A 13633-nucleotide genomic window follows, 5' to 3' on the forward strand; every position below is an offset into this window, starting at 1 on the left:
AAACCAAATTATTAAAAATCATTTTACCTGTTTATTTTTACTTTAAAAAATATGGCTAGTAGAACATTTAAAGTAACATGCATGGCTCACATTCTTTTTCTATGGAAGGGTGCTTTCTGGATTTTTTCTGATAAATTGTCTCTAGAGGACATGTGTCTCAAGAATTGATACAGTAATTCCCCTACATATGAATGAGTTCTGTTCCAAGAGCATGTTCCTGAGTCCAATTTGTTCGTAAGTCCATCGAAGTCAGACTAGGTACCCAACTAACACAATTGGATATATAGTACTGTACTGTAATAGGTTTAAAATATTTTTCACACCAATAATACATTAAAAAACAAACGCAAAAACTAAAGAAACCATTTTTAATCTTACAGTACAATACCTTGAAAAGTACAGTAGTGCAGTAGTACAACAGCTGGTGCTTCTTAGCAGTAGCAGCTACATTACTGGTGTTTTACACTTACTTCCAGACTTCCTGGGCTTGAAATAAAGATACTGTACTACTGTATTCTATACAGTACGGTACAGTAAAGTACACAAAAACACAGCCACTTGTAGAGGATGCACGTACGTGACAATATATGCCAGACATTTGAACTAACTTACGTGATTGGACACGTGAACGCACGTTCACATCTTTGAAGTTTGCAACTTGAAGGTTCGTATGTAGGGGACTTACTACATTTCTTGATGACTTGTCAGGTCTGGAGTTGGTGATGAGAGTAGGAACCAAGGCTGAGGGGGAAAGCGCAGACACTGCAAAAGCCACCCCTGGAAATGGCGCAAGCTTCACTATTGAGACCCAAACTGGTCACTCAACTGGGTTACAACAGACTTGTACTTGACAGCACATTGGTGGAACAGACAAATACGAATGTAGTTTTGCATTTTTCAGCAAACACAACCACCATCACATTCACGGGTGCCAGGTGAAATTCTCGACCATGTACATAATTCTTTACCAAATGGACAATTTCATTTAATCCCTCACAACAGGCCAAAGGAAGTCAGTTCTACTATTATGCAGATTTTACGGATGATAAACTGAGGCTCAGAAAAGGTTAAGTAACCTGCCCAAGGCCATAGAGCTAGTTAGTGATAAGTGTATCTGACTCAAAAGCTTAATTTGTAATTGTTAGGTAATATTACCTAATCCAAGTGGTCTCAGGTTCTCCAGTTGTAGCCAGGTGGAAAGTAGAAAAAAGCATCTGCTTTGTGGAGAGGATACTGGTACTGGAGGAACCTCCAGAAGGTCCCTGATTCTGCTCAGGGATTATTTATTGGGTTGGCCAAAAAGTTTGAGGTTTTCCAGAAGATGTTACGGAAAACCCGAACGAACTTTTTGGCCAACCCAATATATATCCTGAAGGGCTTGTCCATCATTACCTACCCCTCAGGCAAAAGTCCTCCACTGGGCTCTGCATCCCAGCAGTTTGGAGAGTTTTAGGTTCTTCAGTTGAAGGCAAACAGCAGTGAGGCAAATAGAGATAATTATTTACCATGCACAAAACTCTACCAAGAAATTGGGTGAAAACTGGGAGGTTTGTCTCTACTATTCAACCATTTCCAAATGTTCAGGTTTGGCAGTTTAGAGACTGGATTTTTAAATTTCCTTCCAAATGTGTGATGCTGTATATATCAGTCAAGTTCCAATCAGGAAAGAGAATCTATAGAATAATTTAAACATGAAAGAGTTAATATAAAAATTATTAACTGTGTTATAATAATTCCTAGTGTTGGCTAGGAATAAGTAAAGAGCATTCTAAGATACAGGGGGGCTTCCCTGGTGGCTCAGTGGTTAAGAATCTGCCTGCCAATGCAGGGGACACGGGTTCAAGCCCTGGTCCGGGAAGATCCCACATGCCACGGAGCAACTAAGCCCGTGTGCTGCAATTACTGAGCCTGTGTTCTAGAGCCCGTGAGCCACAACTGCTGAGCCCATGTGCCACAACTACTGAAGCCCGTGCGCCTAGAGCCCGTGCTCCGCAACAAGAGAAGCCACCGCAATGAGAAGCTTGCACACCACAATGAAGACCCAATGCAGCCAAAAATAAATAGGTTAAATAAATTAATTTAAAAAATATAAATAAAAAATAATAATAAGATATAGGAATAGCAGATATAAGGAGCAGCTATTACACCCAGGACTGAGACAAAAGCCCAAGGAAGATCACCTCCCCACTACTGCCCCTTCCTTCCACCCTCCCTCAAGGCACTGAGGGACATTGTTGGAGAACGGCCCACTGGATGTGGCTGTGGCCCAATGGATGGAAGAGGAGTAGCTGCATCAGTGGAATTTGCTGGAAATTTGCCCTGTGGAACTTGTAAATCTGTTCTCTAGGATGCGGGGGAAGTTGTGCAAGAGGTGGAGTCTCTCTGAAGGCACTTAGTATGGAATTATCTGGGACTGGGGAAGCTTCTCGAGGTGCGGTATGACTGGCTGCCGTGCACTGAAGGCACTGGATGCTTGAGAAGCCACCTGTACTTCAGCAGCTGGCTGCTAGAAAAGCTGCCTGTACTGCAGGAGTCTGGCACTGAAGAAACTGCCCACCCAGCAGGAACCGTGTGCTGGGAAAGCCACATGTGCTGTAAGACCCTCGTGCTGGAGGAGGTGTCTGTACCACAGGAACTGGCTACTGGGGAAACCCTGCATGTGCAGAAGTGGGACAGTGGAGAAGATGCTGGTGTCGCAGGAGCCTGCTGAACCAGAACACCAGAACCGGGATGGGACGTCCTCTTCCTACTGCAGTGCCTCTCTAGTGCTCTCTCCTGACAAGGCTTAACATTGTGACAGCTGGTGAAGGAAAAATATTTAAAGGGCCCAGATCTGTTTTTTGCAGAGCAGGCAGTGAAGGATGAATTTGGAGCTGAGAGGCAATAAATTGATAAATGGCATATTATAGAAGTAAGGTTTCTAAACTCTAGCATACTTAAGCAACACCTGGGGAGTACTTGCGAAAACTTCAGAGTCCTGGGGACCCCCATCGTGGATTAGTGGATCTAAGTTTGACTCTGAACTTTGTAGGCATTCTATCATTTTACTGGGTGATCTGCTACCATCAGTATTCACTTGGATTTTTGCAGTACCCTCTTAACTGATCGCCCTGGTGTCATCTATTTTTCACACAACAGCCAAGTGTGAAATATAAGTTAGAATATAAATTGGAATTAAAATGTAAGTTAGAATATGTCACTCAGTTACTCAAAATCCTCCAGTGGGTCCCCGTCTCACTAGTGCAAAAGCTCAAGTCCCTACTGAGAGAGACTTGAATGATTTGGGTCCCTACTACCTCCCTCCTACTACTCACTCCCCTTTTCACTCTACCCAGCCCACACTGGCCTTCTTGTTGGAACTTGAACATCTCAGGCACACCCTAACCTCAGGACGTGTTCTACTGTAGTTCCTTCTTCCTGGTTGGCTCTCCTCCCAGATTTCTGCCTTCTGGTCTTTGCTCAGATGACACATTTTCAACTAACTCTTCTCTCCCCTGACCCCTTTATTGCAAATTATAGCCCTCTTTCCACCCCTTCATCCAGGGTACTCCCTCTCCTCCTTCGCTGGTTGTTTTTCTCCATAGCATTTACCACCGTCTAACTAAATATATTCCACTTATTTATTTTGTTTGTTTTTAGTCTTGTCCACTGGAAGGTAAACTCCATGAGAAAAATCACTTTTATCTGCTTTCTTCACTGCTGTACTCTCCAGGGTCTGGAATGATGCCTTGGACGATAAGGGCTCAGTGAAGATTTCTTGAACGAACGAACGCAGAGTACGCTTTGAGAAACTTGTTTATAGAGCATATAGATTGTGAAGTTGCTGTACTAATGGGCAGCCGAGGTCCTCAACAGTTCTCAAACTTTTCAAAAGCTTCACATATGTAAACTCTAACCTGGACCTTTTAAAGGAGCTGCCTTTATGAAAAAAGAGCTTTCTAGAGCAGTGTGGATGCAATGGATAAAGAGAGCACTCCTGCACCTCTTCAGATGGCTGGAAAAGCAGCCCAGTTCATTGAAAGAGCACCTGAAGTTTCAGAGCGGGAAAATTGTAATTACTTAAAATGACTATTTTTGAGATAAGTCTATATCCTTAGTCATGTTCCTTCTGGAAAGTTTCTGGAGGCCTCTGGATTTAGAAGACAAGGCTTCAGATACAAATAGAGCAGGTCTGTCTGGCTTTTTCCCAGAGCCAACTTTTCTTGTTCTTGGAGGAATGAAGCCTGAAGCACTTCCTTCAGGCTCTGGAACCTTTCCTCCATCACCTCACCTCTGGATCAAACCTCTCCTGGCAGCTCTTAACACTGAAGGACTGAGTGAATTCCAAGTGTGGCCTTGCCAGGTGAGTCATATCCCAATTTCACGTGATTTGGACCTTATTTAGCCAAGGACAATTATAAGCTTGTGGATGGATTATGTAAGAAGATGGCAAAGGAAGACCAAGAGGTAGATCTTGAGAATCAAGTTGGACTCTGCAAAATGGGTTAGATGCAAAAAAACAGGCTTGACGCATCATATACACATGCAATTGGCAGGCCAACAGTCTATAAGTCTTTAGACATATTTTTAAGATGGAATTTGGCAGAAAAGCACCATCTTGTTATTGTCAGAAGACAGAGAAAAAATAAGACAATTCGAGTTAATTTGCAGTTGTTGGGGTTAGTAGTCTATTTATGGAATCCAGACAATTTAATTCTATTATGACTGCTTCACCTAATGTTAATACTTGCTAACAAGGCATCGGCCACATACGTGTTATAATATTCTGCTGTTGAGATGAATCCTCTTCTGAGTATAGGCATGATCACCTGAAAATATTCTGCTTTGTAAGTTCATGAAAGGCTGGAAAATGTATTCCTTCTTCCAAGAGTTGTCAACTCACCAAAGTTTGGAAGGTGCCTTGGGTCCTGAGATGTTCAAATAGGAAACTCACCACCAATCATCATTAGCTTTATAAAAACTATCACTTGCTCATCATTTTGTCTCCAATATTTCTAGGATGATAATGAGAGAAGCCAAATTAGACTAGTAAGAACAGTTTAAAGAAGCTAATTAACCGCCTGGTGTCCCTAAGAACCATGAGACCAGAAGGATGAAAAGGTGTAGGTGCATTGCCTCCCCTACCCAGTACCCTTTATTATTTTTTTTTTTTTTGCGGTACGCTGGCCTCTCACCGCTGTGGCCTCTCCCGTTGCGGAGCACAGGCTCCGGACGCGCAGGCCCAGCGTCCATGGCACACGGGCCCAGCCGCTCCGCGGCATGCGGGATCTTCCCAGACCGGGGCACGAACCCACGTCCCCTGCATTGGCAGGTGGACTCTCAACCACTGCGCCACCAGGGAAGCCCCCCAGTGCCCTTTAACAGTGACCTCTTGGTTTATTTCACTTGCTTATATTGGTAATATACGTGCTCTCCCAATTGCCAAATCCAATGGCCAATTCTCAGTCCATATCACACTCTAGCAGCAGCAGTTGACAGGATTGAGCACTCCCATCAATTTGCAAAGGTTTCCGCACATGGCCTGGCTACCCCTCTCTTCTGATTATTGATTTATTTCACTGGCTTTTCCCTCCCAGTCTCCTTTGCTGTTTGTTCCTCACCTCTGCAAGATCTTCCAACTGGAAGGCCCAAGGATTTAGTCCAAAGATTTCATCCCTGTTGTATCAATAGCTAATCACCACCAAGATAACCTCATTCAGGGTCATGATTTTAAATACCATCTATCTTCTCCAAACTTCCAAATTCATATCTAATTCCTAGACTGTTCCCTGAAACTCAGATAATATATAACTTTTTACTTGCACACTTACTTTGATGTCTGAGAGGTATCTCAAACTTAATGTACCCCAAAATAAGTCCCTGATTTCGACACTCCCTCAAAAAACTCTCCGTGTAGTTTTTCCACCCTAGTTAATGGTAATCCCCTCTTTCTAGTTGCTCAAAGCTGAAAAGGGTCCTCCTTGACCGTTTCTCTCATACCCCATTATTTGATCCATCAGCAAAATCCCGTGGGTTCCAAATAGATCACTTGCCCCCCAAATATAGTCTCAGGACAGTAGCTGTAGTGATCCTTTTTTTTTTTTTTTTTGTGGTACGCGGGCCTCTCACTGTTGTGGCCTCTCCCGTTGCGGAGCACAGGCTCTGGACGCGCAGGCTCAGCGGCCATGGCTCACGGGCCCAACCGCTCCGCGGCACGCGGGATCCTCCCAGACCAGGACACAAACCCGTGTCCCCCGCATCGGCAGGCGGACTCTCAACCACTGCGCCACCAGGGAAGCCCTGTAGTGATCCTTTTAACAGATATGTCACATCCCTGCTAAAAAGCTTCCAGTGGCTTTCCATCTCACTGGGCAACAGCCAGAGTTTTGCAGTGGCCCTCAAGGTTCTATGTAGTCTATTCTCATCCTGGAAAACTCTCTAGCCTAATCTCCACCACTGTCTTCCTCTAGTAAACCCTGGACTTCCTCAGACACACCAGTCACACTCCCATCTCTGGGCTTTTGCTTTTGTTGCACATTCAGCCCTAGAAAGTTCTTCTCCCAAATAACTTAATAGTTTGTTTCCTCACTCCTTTCAAGGTCTCTGCTCAAGGACCTTACCTGTGAGGTCTTCCCGGACCGCCTAAAAAATAGCAATCTGTCTTAGCCAGGTTTTTCTATGTAAGGCAGGAATAATTATAAATAATAATGCAACCTACACGTGATGCTTAACACTACTCCCCTTCCCATCACTGTGTGTCCCCCTCACACTACTCCATTTTCTCCTCATATTGGTTTGTCTCACTTATTATCTGACATCATATATATTTGCTTGTCTGTTTATTGTCTGTCTCCCTAACCTGAAGTATAGGCGCCATAAGAGTAAAAGAATTTTGTCGATTGCGTTCATTGCTATTTTCCAGTCGCCTAGCATATCACCCGGCATAAAGTCAGTGGCCAATGAGTATCTGTTGAATAAATGAATACACAAACAAAAAGAAAGCAGTTGCTGGTAGATTAGGACATGCATGAAGAATGACACTGCTGCATACTGAATGTTTTGTGTCCCCCCAAGCCTAGCTCCCAATGTGATGATATTTGGAAGTGGGCCTTCCGGGAGGTGATTAGGTCATGAGGACAGAGATCTCATGGTGGGTTAGTGCCCATTATTAAAGAGACCCCAGGATGCTCCCTCACCCCTTCCTCCATGTGAGGACACAGGGAGAAGAGGGCTGCCTATGAATCAGGAAGTGGGTTCTCACCAGACCCTGAATCTGATCTTGGATTTCCCAGCCTCCAGAATTGTGAGAAATAAGGTCCTGTTATTTATGAGTCACTCAGTCTATTGTACTCTGTTAACGCAGCCTGAATGGACAGAGGCAGGCACTGTGAATTTAGGAGGGTTAGGAAGAGATGGATGCCTTCAAGAGAACAAATTCATGAAGGAGGTGATAGCACGTCTCTCCCTGGAGAACTGCAGCCACAGGCACGGGGCGGAGGGTTTCCTGTCCCAGTCCCTTTGGACTTGTGTTTAACTCTTTTGGTCACTATGAGCTGTCTGCTTTGGACATGATATTTAAACTTGCTAAGTCTCAGTTTTCCTCAACATGAGGATAATAATAGAACCTACCTTAGGATTCTTACAAAGAAAACTATGTTAAAAACACTTAGCATGGTGCCTGGGCATAGTAAGTGCTCAATAAATGTTACAATTATTTTCGTTGTCTAAAGTAAGACTTTGGTGGGATATACCCTCAAAAATCAGTAATGGCTAGCCTGAGGCTTGGGACTGTGGATGATTTCTACTTTCTTCTTTTGGTTTCTATTTTACCATTTTTCTACAATGAATAAGTATTATTTACTACATGAAAACAAATGAGAGCTGTTGTTTTTTTTTTTAAAAAAAAGTTTGACCAATGCAGCTGTGTTTCACTGGGGTTGAGTCAAGTGGACCAGTTTGAATGGGTCTGATGGTCTCCTCAGGTTCTTATCAGCCTTTTTATTCTGCTATTTCTAAACCAAAGGCCAGCAGGTAAGAGCCAGTGTTCTGAGGGCGAGGGTGGGAGATAGCAAGAGTGAGAGGTGATGGGCAGAGGCAGAGAGCTTAGAGAACCAAAGAGGTCCAGGTGCTGCTGCGAGGAACCTCTGAGCCTGCCTTTCCATTTCATGGCTCTGGATGAGGGTAACTTTAGGGGCCCTGTGCTGGGCAAAAAGAAAACACAAAAAGAAGCTGGATTCAAATGTGTTGAAGCTAAAAATTCTCTTGAGGGACACTATCCAACAGAAATAGAATATGGGCTTTGTGCCATTTTAAATTTTCTAGTAGTCACGATTTAAAAGAAAGAAAAGGTGACATTAATTTTAATAATATATTTTATTTAATTCAATGAGTATATTCAAAATATCGTATCAATATGTAGTTGGTACAAAAAGATTGTGAATGAGATGGTTCCCTTTCCTTTTGTTTTTTGTACCAAAATCCTTCAACATCCAGTGTGTATTTTACGTTTACAGGACATATCAATTCAGGCTAGTCACCTTTCAGAGGCTCAACAGCCACTGGGGGCAGTGGCCACGGTGCTGGAGAGTGCAGCTCTAGACCATGCCATTGCCACTCCAGGAATGGAGGTTCCTGAAAGTCAGCCAAAGCTTTCTCTTTCTTCTCTTCTATCTTATCTCTATTTCTTCTCAAAGGTCCTCAGATGTGACTGGCCATTTCCTGCTAGGATCATTCTCTGATGTTGCCAACCTTTCCCAGAAAAAGAGTGTTTTCTGGAAAAGATAGGCCCTATTGAGAAATACAGAGGGGCAGGTAGTGAGCCATGTTGAGGGCATCCTGCGTCACTCTGTGCTGCTGGAGTCTCTGAGGATATTGTACAGCACAGCTGGTAGCCAGCACAGCTGGTTTGACAAACCCTCAAGGTTAGCAGAAGGCCTGGGCAGAGCTAGGCAGGGAGACGTGTTGTGGTTCGACTACCTAGCTGAGAAGGTGACCTTCACGAGCTGTTCCTACCAACACGGCCACCTCCCGCCCTCTCCCCATGCCCAGCCTCCATCCCTACATAACGTGCGGTAGCCCCTGTGTTCCTTTTCTCCCAACTAAAGGGAATTCAAGATAAAGAAACATGTTTACCTTGCTTGGGGGGCTCAAGTGGCACATTTGTTAGTGCTGGAGCTGGGGTTTAAACGTGACTGGCTAGTTCATTTGTCACAAAGGTGTATTTATCTGTGTTTGGAAGATTTAATTTTTCCCAATGAAGAACTGTATAAATAAGTCTAATGAGCCTTGAGGACTCTCATTTGCTTTCAGAGTTTCCAGCAAGCTGGGAAATCTCCTAGCACACTTGCCTCTTGGGGTTCTGTGCTGCCCACCGTGAGGGGGAAGGGGCGAAGGGCAGAGCCCTTCTCATCCTGCAGGGTGCTCATGGCCTCTGGAAGCCCAAGTTTTCCCATTCAAGGGATTACGTTTTGGGATGTTTAGTTAAGATAATCTGCATAATCTTTTGTTTGTGTGGCTGGCAAAGAGCTCTCCAGATAAAAGAGAAAAGGGCAGAGTTAATATATATGAATAGAAGAGTAACGCTGGGGAGCTGAGTGCTGGGGGGGGGGAGATCTGCCTTTCCATTGGTGCAGTGTCTGCCATGAGCTCTCCTAGTTTCTTTCTTTGTTTTTTGCGTTTTTTCTGTTTTGTTTTGCCTTTAAAATTTTATTTATTTATTTACTTATTTATGTATCGGCCAGGCCACGCCACACAGCTTGCGGGATCTCAGGTCCCCCACCAGGGATCGAACCCAGGCCCATCGCAGTGAAAGCGCTGAGTCCTAACCCCTGGACCGCCAGGGAATTCCCTCTTTCTTTGTTTTATTGAGGGAGTTTCTGTCTAATTAAGGGCCAGTGTTAGTTCCAGCAGTATGTGTGCATATGTGTGTGTATGGGGGGCGGGGCAAGGGTAGAGAGAATGAGGAGAGGGGAGTCTGTGATACAGAAGGCCTGGGAGACAGACAGGAGGGGGAGGGGAAGGGGAAAGAGGATTTTAAAAAACTGATAACAAAAAGGAAGATAATGAGGAAAGGAGAAGAGAGTGAGAAGATGGAGGGAGGGTAAAGTGGGGATTCAGAGAGAATATCTTCGATGTTATTGCTGGGAAAGCCCCAGAAATCATCTTTTTGTCTTATAGCTGAGGAAACACAGGAGAGAAAGGGGCAGCCACACAGGGTCACTGGCTGAGCCAAGGGTCTGTCCATGACTCTGTCCTCTGTGGTTTCCCCAGGAGCACAAGAAAAGAGAGACACATACAGGGGGTTTTGGGAGACCTTTGTGGGCTCCCCTTTCAAATCATGAGTCAGCATTGCTCATCTTTGGTAGAGAAAAAGAGACACTTCCCCTCTCTCCTTGCACCGGCCACTTCTTTGTAAACAAGCGTCCTCTGTTCCGGTCCAAGTTTTCAAATCACTTGGGTGAGATCGAGAAAGCAGAAACCCTAGTCCATAGTTGCATTAAAGACTCAGCTGATTCGTATTTACCCTGTGTTGACTCCTCTGGAGGGTGTCCATGCTTGTTTTTTAGCTTCTTCACATCAGTTGAACATACTTTGAGAACATTTCTACAACACACACACACACTGGGTAGGAGTCAAGAGGTACAGGTTCTAATCCCAGCTCTGCTGGGAGGTTGCTAACCCTTTCACTCCTTGCCTCAGTTTTCTCTCCTGAGGAATGGCCAGGTTGACCTGCTGACCTCTGCAGCCCCTCTGGCTTCCCTATCCAGTGATGGCAGAGGCAGACTGGTTTGGGGGAAGGACAGTGGGCTTTGGGCTGCGTTATTTGCTGGGTGACTAGACAGTTTTTAAACTCCCTCTGACCCCCCTGCCCCCATTCGTTTAACAACAATATGGCTAATCATTTCGACTTCATAGAATTGTTGTGAGGTTGAGATAATGTATCTAAGGACGTGGCCAGTAAAGTCTTGGTGTATTATAGGGCAGGTAGCTTAGTTCTTTTTCATTTTTCTTGTTTGCTCGTTGTCTCTTTAATCGTCTGACTTCCAGGAGTTTGTGCAGAAGTTGGCTCATGCTGGCTTTGTCAAAGCCAATTGCAGTCATTTCTTCCCAGTTCTGCATTCAGTCACATGTCCAAGCTTGAAATCGGCCATGGTGGGAGTATTAACAGCATGGAAATAGGCAGCTGTAAATAAAGGCACTTTGATTTTTCCTTGACGAGACACTCGTCAAGGAATATGTTGATATTACTAGCAATTATTATCAATTATTATCGATATCTAATTAATATAGATATTACTAGCACACCACTGGGCCTGACCTTGCTCTTTAATTTAGGTTTACTCTGATTTCTCTGGATTTTGAACATATTATTCATTCATGCAGCAACTACTACATAAGGGCTGTGGATAGGGTTGTCAGATAAAATACAGGGCACCAGTTAAATTTTAATTTTAGATAAACAATGAATAATGTTTTCCTATAAGTGTGTAGTATGCAATATGTGGGATACACTTATACTAAAAAAATTAAAATTTAGCTGAATGTCCTATATTTTTATTTGCTAAATCTGTCAACCTTAGCTATGGAGAATCCAGTTATGCAAGATACCATTCTTGCATCATTGCTTATGACCTAGCAGGAGTGCCGACCTTATGAAATTTGAAATCAGGAGATTAACCTGGGTCTTTTGACACTCTGATCCTTGTCTTCATCATCATCACCATTTATCCTTTATGTAATGTTTATTGAGCACTTATTATATGCTAGGCATTATTCTAGGTTTTGGCGATTCAGCAGTAGACAAAGCACATGCATCTCTATTCTCACAGAGCTTCCCTCTGGTGTGGGAAAGACAATAAATAAGCTAAAAAGGTAAAAGACATCATATATTAGATAGTGGTAGACAGTATATTAGATGGTACTGTGGAGACAGACAAACTAGGGAAGGGACCTGTAAGAGGTAAGGGAGCATGCCTTTCTAAGAGAGTGTTCTAGGTAGAGGGAGTGGCAAGTACAAAGGCCCTGTACTGGGCGCTGGCCTATGCCAGGCCTGCGCTAGGCGCTTCACTTCCACGATCTCATTTAGTCCAAGCAGTGGCCCTGGGCGGCAGGTATTAATATCATTCCCCTTTTGCATGTGAGTAAACTGAAGACTTTTTTGAGAGGTTAAATCTCTTACACAAGGTCACCCAGCTAATCAGTGGCAGAGTCCACACTCTTACTCAGGACTGGCTGGTAACCACTCGGATTTTCTTTCCCACTGAGAGCAAGTTTTAGAAGAGGCACTTCTGAATTCTCTCCACTCCCAACCTGCTCTGGCTCTGGGGAGGACCCAGGGGGAGGCTGGAGTAGCTCTGAGCCTTCCCAGCTTCGGCTGAGGGCAGCTCCCCGTAGGCCCTGCAGCTAGTGGGCAAAGTGCCTGGTCCACAGGACCCCATTCCTCCTTCCACGCAGCGCCAAACCAGGGGCCTTGGTGCCACATGGCGCGAGGTGTCCTCTCTCTACAGGCTCTGCCCCCACCGCCCTCCAGCGGGGCACAGGAGCCCCTCGCAGGCCTCAGCGGGGCCTGTGCGCGCGAGCTCCCCGCAGGATGGCGAGGTTAGAATCTCACCTCCGTCGTGCCCGGCTCAGCGCGCTTCTCTCCGCCCAGGAAGCGCCTTGGCCGGCCTTTGGAGCCTTCTCCCATGCGGCGGGTGGGGGCGGGTGGGGGGGCTGGCGGACACCCCGAGGGCCAACAGACGCTGACCTTGCACCTAAAAAGAATACATTGTTTTCAAACACGGCTTCCTATTCCTGCCAGATAAACCAGCACATTAACAATGCGTCCAGGTTGTAAAATGTTGGCCAGGGTTTCTTTTTTAGCAGCGAACTTTTTGTCAAGAGATTGGCATTTTCCTTCCCATTCACGCCTGGCCGGCTCTGCTTTCAGGGCTGGGCGCTGGCCCCTGGGGTACCCAGAGACACACACACTCTGCCCGGCTCAGCCTTGCAGCGTTGATAACATTGTTATTATTAGACGTGGCCTCTGGAATCCCGGAGGTCATTCCCAAACAACAGCCCTTCTGGTGCAATGAAAGAGCAGCTCCGGTTAGGTTATCACGGTGGCGGCCCGGATCCATTACCTCCTGGGCGGCTCCTGCACAAGAAACCCGCCGGGAAAGTTATCCCCGGAACCCGGGCTGAAACCAGTGCCCGGGACCAGTGCACCTGCCCCTCCTCTTCGCGGGTCCTGGCACCATGCGCATCCCACCTCCCTCTGCCCTCGCTGGATGACCCCACTCGCGCCAGGCCTGACACCGGGTTCATTTGCCCCGAGCGGCTGGTTCCCTGATTCCCAGCTTCAGTCCCATGCCCTCTTTTGTGTCCTCAATGTCCCTTCTTTCCTCTCTCCCTGTCCGGGGTGCCCTACGTACCGCATGCGTCCCTGAGCACAGCCTGCAAAAATTCACTGCCTCTTTTTTGTCAGTTTCTTCCTCAGGCGCTTTAAGATCTGTGTATGTTTTTATCACAGAGTAAACGCCCTTAAGTGTTTTCATGTGCCTTCCCAGCCAGACAGTAAGCTGGAAACCTTCTGGTGCCCATGCTGCCTCTCATGTGCTAATGATACCAGACTGTGAGGTCTTTGTGGGCAGAAATTTGTCTCTTTTACCCCCAT

Source organism: Pseudorca crassidens, chromosome 2, assembly GCF_039906515.1.
Source record: "Pseudorca crassidens isolate mPseCra1 chromosome 2, mPseCra1.hap1, whole genome shotgun sequence".
Classification (NCBI taxonomy): Eukaryota; Metazoa; Chordata; class Mammalia; order Artiodactyla; family Delphinidae; genus Pseudorca; species Pseudorca crassidens.